The 7005-nt window shown below is 32.0% G+C and overlaps 1 non-coding gene across 1 annotated transcript; it reads right to left on the bottom strand.

Annotated features, from left to right (window-relative positions):
• Positions 1-6074: 6074 nt before the first annotated feature.
• LOC126008363 (U1 spliceosomal RNA) lies at positions 6075-6238 on the bottom strand. The gene has a single exon (XR_007495696.1). It is a non-coding gene; the product is annotated as a U1 spliceosomal RNA (small nuclear RNA).
• Positions 6239-7005: the final 767 nt, after the last annotated feature.

The raw sequence follows: 7005 nt of genomic DNA, 5'->3' as shown, positions 1-7005 counted from the left end.
GTCTTCTAGTGGGTAGTGAAATGACTTATCTTGAATCAAAAAAGAAACCCTCAATCAATAAAAATATAATTAATTCAACTCATGTACAGAAATTATTCATGGTGAGAAAAAGCACTTTCATTCTAATGACTGTGCTTAATATCTTCTTTACTAAAACGATTCACATTTTGAAATGCCTCTTTTGTATTCAGTTAGTACAATATTAGACAATTCTTAGATCAATGACCATACACTGCATACAAAAGAGAGTAAGCAGAAAATTCAAAAAGGAGCAAATTCATAGCCATTAATTGAGAAATAATTTGAAGTAGCAAGAAATATTGTTTCAGAAAAGTTTAATTATAACGTTTACTCACTGTAGCTAATATGAAAAATCATATTATATGGAAAGAAAGAGAGGATATTTTCTAGAAAATTTGCTTTTGTGTTTATTCAAATAGGGATTTGTTCTAATATCACTCACGTGACAAATATTGAGTAAATTTAAATGAAATAGCTATGAAAGATAATTTGCTGTCTTTACATAGGTTTCACAAAAATTTTCATGGGGCATTTGATATTTAGATACCTTTGTGTGAAATTACCCCATGCATTGCATTTCCAATTCTGAGTAAATGGGTTTGAAGCAGGATAGCCACGAAGAATTAATAAACCAAGAGAGACAGGAGATAATCATATAGTTATTTGGTTCTCTCCTTGTGGTCCTACTATGCCTCCCAAGCCAAATTGAAACCTATTTTTTTTTGCCATGGTGCAATTTTAATTTTTTTATTATTTAGTTAAAGAAAATGTATCACATTGTTGATGTAACTAATCATAATATATTTGTTTCAGGGTGACAGAAAGCAAAGTTATTAAGAAATAGAAAGAGAACAGAGAATTAAAATATGGAAGAAGGGGAGAGAGTTCATTAGCAGTTATATCTGTCAAACTTATTTTTTTCTCCAGAGATGGGAAATAAAATAAATAAAATAAAAACTAAAAAGAAAAATTTAAAAAAAGGCATGTGTGTGTGTGTGTGTGTGTGTGTGTGTGTGTGTCAATTGTCATTTGCCGTAGGCACAGCAAAATATGGAAGAAATTGGAAATAAACACCTTTGGTCTCAAAAAACAGGGAGATCTTACCCCAGAAGCACTTTGGCATAAGACCAACTCAAGGCTCCAGGCATACTTTGTTTGTCCAGGAGATGGAAGTTGGAGTTAAATCCAGATTGACTTTTACATGTCTAAGGGCTTGGTGAAAAGAAAGAATTTAGGGAAAAGCCTTTGTTTTGTGTAAAAAAAAAAAAAAAAAAGCAAGGTATAATCTAACACCTATGCATCTAAATTCTTATATTCTTTGATAGCATGATAATTTGAAGAAAAAAAAAAGAGAAGCTCATAAAATGCCATTTGAAACTATTTTTGTATTTCAAATTCTTTTGACAGAAAATTCTGTGCATGCACAATAAAAATAAAAAGAATTTTCCAGGGGTAAAATAAATAAGTAATTTAGATCCAATATTATTAAGATCACCCAAATCTCATCAGCTAAAGAGTACACAATAAAAAAAAAGAGTACACAATAGTTTGAATACTCAAGAGAAATGAGATTCAGAGGATATATATTTTTTAATTCTAGCATATGAGTTTTTTTGTCATGGGACAAACTATATATAGGAACATAATACCATGCTATTTTTGTCCTATAAGACTGTGCCAGTTTGGCCTTAGAAAAGAAAGGCATAAAATAAACATGGGATTAATTTTGCTATTATTAATTGCTTATTGTTTTAATTATTTGGGAGGGGGAACACACACAGTACTACTACTCAGCACCTACTCCAAGCAGGGAATGCCCAGGTAATTATGCAGTACTAGGGGCTGAACTTAAGCTTCCAGCATACAAAGCATCTATTTACCATTGGCCACTACTGACTATTTTAATCAACATTTCCAATGATATCTAATTTTATTAGGAAGACTCATCTCACATTTTTATGTCTTTTTTTTTTTTTTGCCAAGTAAAAATGTTTTTCTTATTTCTGTCAATAATGTCCTATAACTATGTTATTTTTGTGTCAGGGCTTATTTATTCTTAGTAGTGTTTGGAGACCATATGGGATTTGGAGATAAAATCCGCATTAGTCACTTGCAAAGCAAGCACCTTACCAGTACTTACCAATATTTACTTATTGGTCCCTTTAAATGCTCTATTGAAGGTATAATCTGGCAGAACAAAAGGGCTTGAGTAAATATTGTGGATACATTTATTAAAGGGTTACAGGTAGATAATGAACACATATGCATGTGCACAGAAATCGTTCCTAGTTCAGGGAACCATATGGGACTCTCAGGATTGATTCCAGGTCCCTCCTGGGTCAGCTGCTTGCAAGACAAACATCCTACCGTTGTGCTCCAATAATGAACTTTTTTGTGTGTTCTTTTCTAATTATTCAGGGAACAAAGACTCACACTTGCAGAATTCTTTTCTTTTCTTTTCTTTTTTTTTTTTTTTTTTTTTTGGTTTTTGGGTCACACCCGGCGGTGCTCAGGGGTTACTCCTGGCTGTTTGCTCAGAAATAGCTCCTGGCAGGCACGGGGGACCATATGGGACACGGGAATTCGAACCAACCACCTTTGGTCCTGGATCGGCTGCTTGCAAGGCAAATGCCGCTGTGCTATCTCTCCGGGCCCCAGAATTCTTTTCATTAAAAGTATCCTTACCATTTAGAGTACAGGCGGGGGTCGGGTGGGGAGGAGGGAGATTTGGGACATTGGTGATGGGAATGTTGCACTGGTGATGGGTGGTGTTCTTTACATGACTGAAACCCAAACACAATCATGTATGTAATCAAGGTGTTCAAATAAAAAAAAAAAATAGAAAAGTATCCTTACCCACTACATTTATTTCAAAACAGGATATGTTCTATTTCTCTTATTCTCAGTAAGTTATTTACTTAGGTAATCTCCAACATCTGAAACAAAGAACATATTTTTGTTTGTTGAACCCAACCTCGGAAGTGCTGAGGGTTTTTTCTGACTTTTTGCTCAGAAATCATTTCTCTTGGTGCTCAGGGAACCTTATGACTTGTCCTGGAAGGAACCCAGGCAAATGCCCTAGTCACTGCACTATAATTCCAGCCTTGGAAAATGAGTATATTCTAAGTCACCTTTCTCTGAGTAGTTTGCTAGCCATCCAATAATCAATTAATGGCCTAACTGAATATTCAGTTATATTTATAAGTTTGAGAAATATTTTCTACTATGTTGGTATAATAATCAATTAAATGTATTTAAGTAATATTTGTGTTCTCTAACAATTTAAGCATAATATATAGATCTTATCATCATTGTGTCTTCATTATCTTGCAGAAATTTCATACATTGAATTATTCAAACTATATTTGTTCAATCAGTAAAGTCTTATTCAACTGAAAAGTTCAAAACAGTTAAAAATCTGAATCTTAATGGCCTAAATTATACAGGGAAGGTAAGAAATATTAACCGAGATTTAAAGCAAGTGTCATCAGTAAACTAAATTTAGTAGTTTATACTACAGAGTAGTCCAAAGAAAATAAAATACAAGTAATTTATTATAGCTCCATTATAAAATATATAGATATTAAAGCAACAGAGATAAATAATAAATCAAGATAAACAATGCTGTATAAATGTGTCATATATTTCCACATAAATTTTAAAGTTTTAAAATTATTAAACGTTCTTTTTCATTAAATATTATCTTGTTTATGACTTATGTTTTTTTATTTTATGCAGGTATAATGAGTGATGATTTTAGCATCTTGATAATGCAATTATAATAAAGTGATATTATTTTTCTTGGCGTAATTAATCAAACAATGACTAAAATTTCTGGTTTTTTTATATTATAGATTATAGGTGTTGTTTTAAATGAGGATACTTTATTTTTTAAAAATAATTCTACACATATACTTTAATTGCAGAAAATAATATTCAAAGAGCATAAATTTGTAAAAAATATTTCAACATAAAATAATTTATAATATAATTATCATTTTGCCATATTACCATTTTACAAAATTAGAAATATTTTTAGAAAAGTCTGGATTTATTTTTAGCAAAAGCTTACCTTGAAATTATAAAATTACTTTTTTGGAAATTATATTTCCCCATAACAAGGATTTTTTTCCTTAAAATTAAGATACTAAACATATTATTTTGAGTTCATAATGCCTTTCAAAATAATATATTATTATTAGAAACATATCAATCTAGTATTTAAAATATATGTGCTTATTTAAAAAATTAATTTATTTTATTTTATGATGAAGGAAACATGGAGTTTAAAAGTATTATATCATTTTTTCTACTGTGTGAACAATTAAGTGATAGGTACAGATCAGTAAAAAAATTCTGATAAAATTTAGAAAATGAATTCTTAACAAGTGATCAATCAGTAATTATTTTTCTAAGTAATCTAAGCAAATTCTTGAATGTAGGTAAATTAATGAATAGAATGCTTAGATATTAAAAGAGTTGTTCATAGGGGCCAGAGTGTAGTACAGGCGGTAGGGCAATTGCCTTGCATGCACTAACCTAGGACGAAGCACAGTTCAATCCCATGGCATCCCATATGGTACCACAAGCCAGGGGCAATTTCTGAGGGCATAGCCAGGAGTTATGCCTGAACGTCACTGGTGTGGCCCAAAAACAGAATCATAGAGAGTTGTTCACTGTAAAGAAAATTTTTGATGGCTGATATGTTTCAGCAATCTCAAGTCCAAATTTACCGTAAGAAACTCTAAATTCTGTAAAATAATAAATAGATACATACACAACCAGATACTTACATATATACCAACTATAGCAATATTTCTAGATCGCATTTCCATTCAGGTTCACCATATCCAGAAATATTTTAAGCCTAGTACAGTAAATTATTTTTGTTATTTAAATACAGTAATATTTTAAAACATAAAGAATTAAAATACAAACTTGGACTCACAAGTAACCCTGATTTAATGTATTTGCTCAGTATCTCAGTCTAAACTAATTGGTATCTACAATTTTTAAATTCTTAGTATCTATTTAATATTTTTTTATCTATTCAAAAAGTTATTTTATTAAGAAATTTGAAACAGGGACTATAATAAATTATCTTATTAAAGCAGTCAAAGGTTTCTGAGATTTTTGACAATTTATTATGTTAGCTGTCTTTATTATTTTCTTTCATATCTAGAAGTTTTTAATTTACATTCTGAAATAGAGTTCTAATGAATTTAATAAAATAACTGTCTAATATAGATTAACCAATGGAGATTATAAAGTAGAAAAAATAATTTGTTTACTAATTTATAATATAAAGATAAATATCAATTTGCAATAAAAAATTTTCCAGATAAGTTATATTTATTTTTGTCTAATAATATCAAAAATAGTCTATAGGTCTGTAGAGTCTCTGAATATAAGTTTAATGGTCAGACAGAATGTCCTGATAATAGCTAAATTCATATTACCAGTAAGAGTGATTTTTATGTAGATTTATTGACTGCAGATTGACAATTCCAACCTGTAAGGGAAACTTAATTCTCCAAGAACAGGACATTGGAGTCATCCTTTAAAAATAATACCTTGGTACATTTTTTTATTCAGAGGTTTTCCATAACTAAAGTTGTCTGCAAAGTTTTCTATAATTTGATTATCTTTTTATCTTTCTATTTAACCTTCCATAATTTTTATTTTGAGTAGTTTATACATTTTGTAGGTATCTCTGCCCTTAAATCTTCTGCTTTATAGCTTTTGTTTGTTTTGTCTTTGCCCTGTTTGATTTTCAATTTTGGATATTTCTAGAGATATCCTGAAGCTATGAGATTCACCAATATCTAGGCTACTTTTTGTTTGTTTGTTTGTTTGTGGACCACACCCGGTGATGTTCAGGAGTTACTCCTAGCTATGTGCTCAGAAATCGCTCCTGCCTTGGGGAACCTCCTGGGAAGCTGGGGGATCAAACCGTGGTCAGTCCTAGACTAGCGCAGGCAAGGCAGAGATTGCGCTACTGCTCTGGCCCCTAGCTAGGCTATTAATACCATTCATTATTTTTTTTTCCTTTCCAGGGGAGAGCACGAATGCAGTCCCCCACTACCACAAATTATGCAGTCGAGTTTCCCACATTTGGGGAAATCGCAGGGGTCAGCACATCCAGAGTGCAATAGATAAGCCTCACCCTGGGAAAACCACCTTCGTGATCATGGTATCTCCCCTGCCAGGTAAGTATCATTAAAGATGTTTTTAATCTGGGACCAGAGCGGTAGAACAGGGGTAAGACGTTTTGCCTTGCAAGCTGCCAACACAGGACCCCAGTTTGAATCCCAGCATCCCATATGGTCCCTCGAACCTGCCAGAAGCAACTTCTGAGCGTATTCAGGGGTAAACCTTGAGCAATGCGGGATGGGTCCAACAACAACAACAACAGAAGTTTTTATCTTTAGTTTTTTATCAGTTAGAGTGATTTTTAGCTCCAGTATTGTTTGATTCCTACTTTGAATTTCCATTTATCTGCTTACAATGCCTATCTATTCTTACATGCTGTCTATTTATACATTAACACCAATAGCATGTTTTTAATTGTTTTTAAATTCCAGTCTAAAATCCTAACATTACTGTTTTGTCTTTTCCTGATATTTACTCTGTCATTAAAATTATGGAAGTTTTACCCTTTATGTTTTTTGTAATTTTTTCAATTACAATGACATAAGAGTGAGGAAAAAGGAAATCAATAGGCCTTTCTTTTTAAACTGAATGATATATTGAGGGAATGATAGCATTCTCTGTAGATATGATGAAGTGCTACTCTTTGTGATCCCAGTCTGTAGACTGAATCTTTTAAGTATTCTTTAGATTTTGGTTTAGTTTGTATTTGGGTCACACTCAGCAGATCTAGACCAGATCTTTCCTTTGAGCTCAGGTGGTTCAAGGGCAGTATGTGATGATGCTATGGACCAAACCAGGATCAGGCATGTGTACAAGAAATTTATCTCCTGT

Source organism: Suncus etruscus, chromosome 4, assembly GCF_024139225.1.
Source record: "Suncus etruscus isolate mSunEtr1 chromosome 4, mSunEtr1.pri.cur, whole genome shotgun sequence".
Taxonomy (NCBI): domain Eukaryota; kingdom Metazoa; phylum Chordata; class Mammalia; order Eulipotyphla; family Soricidae; genus Suncus; species Suncus etruscus.
Note: the sequence above shows the minus strand (reverse complement) of the source record. Positions and strands in the feature narration are given on the sequence as shown.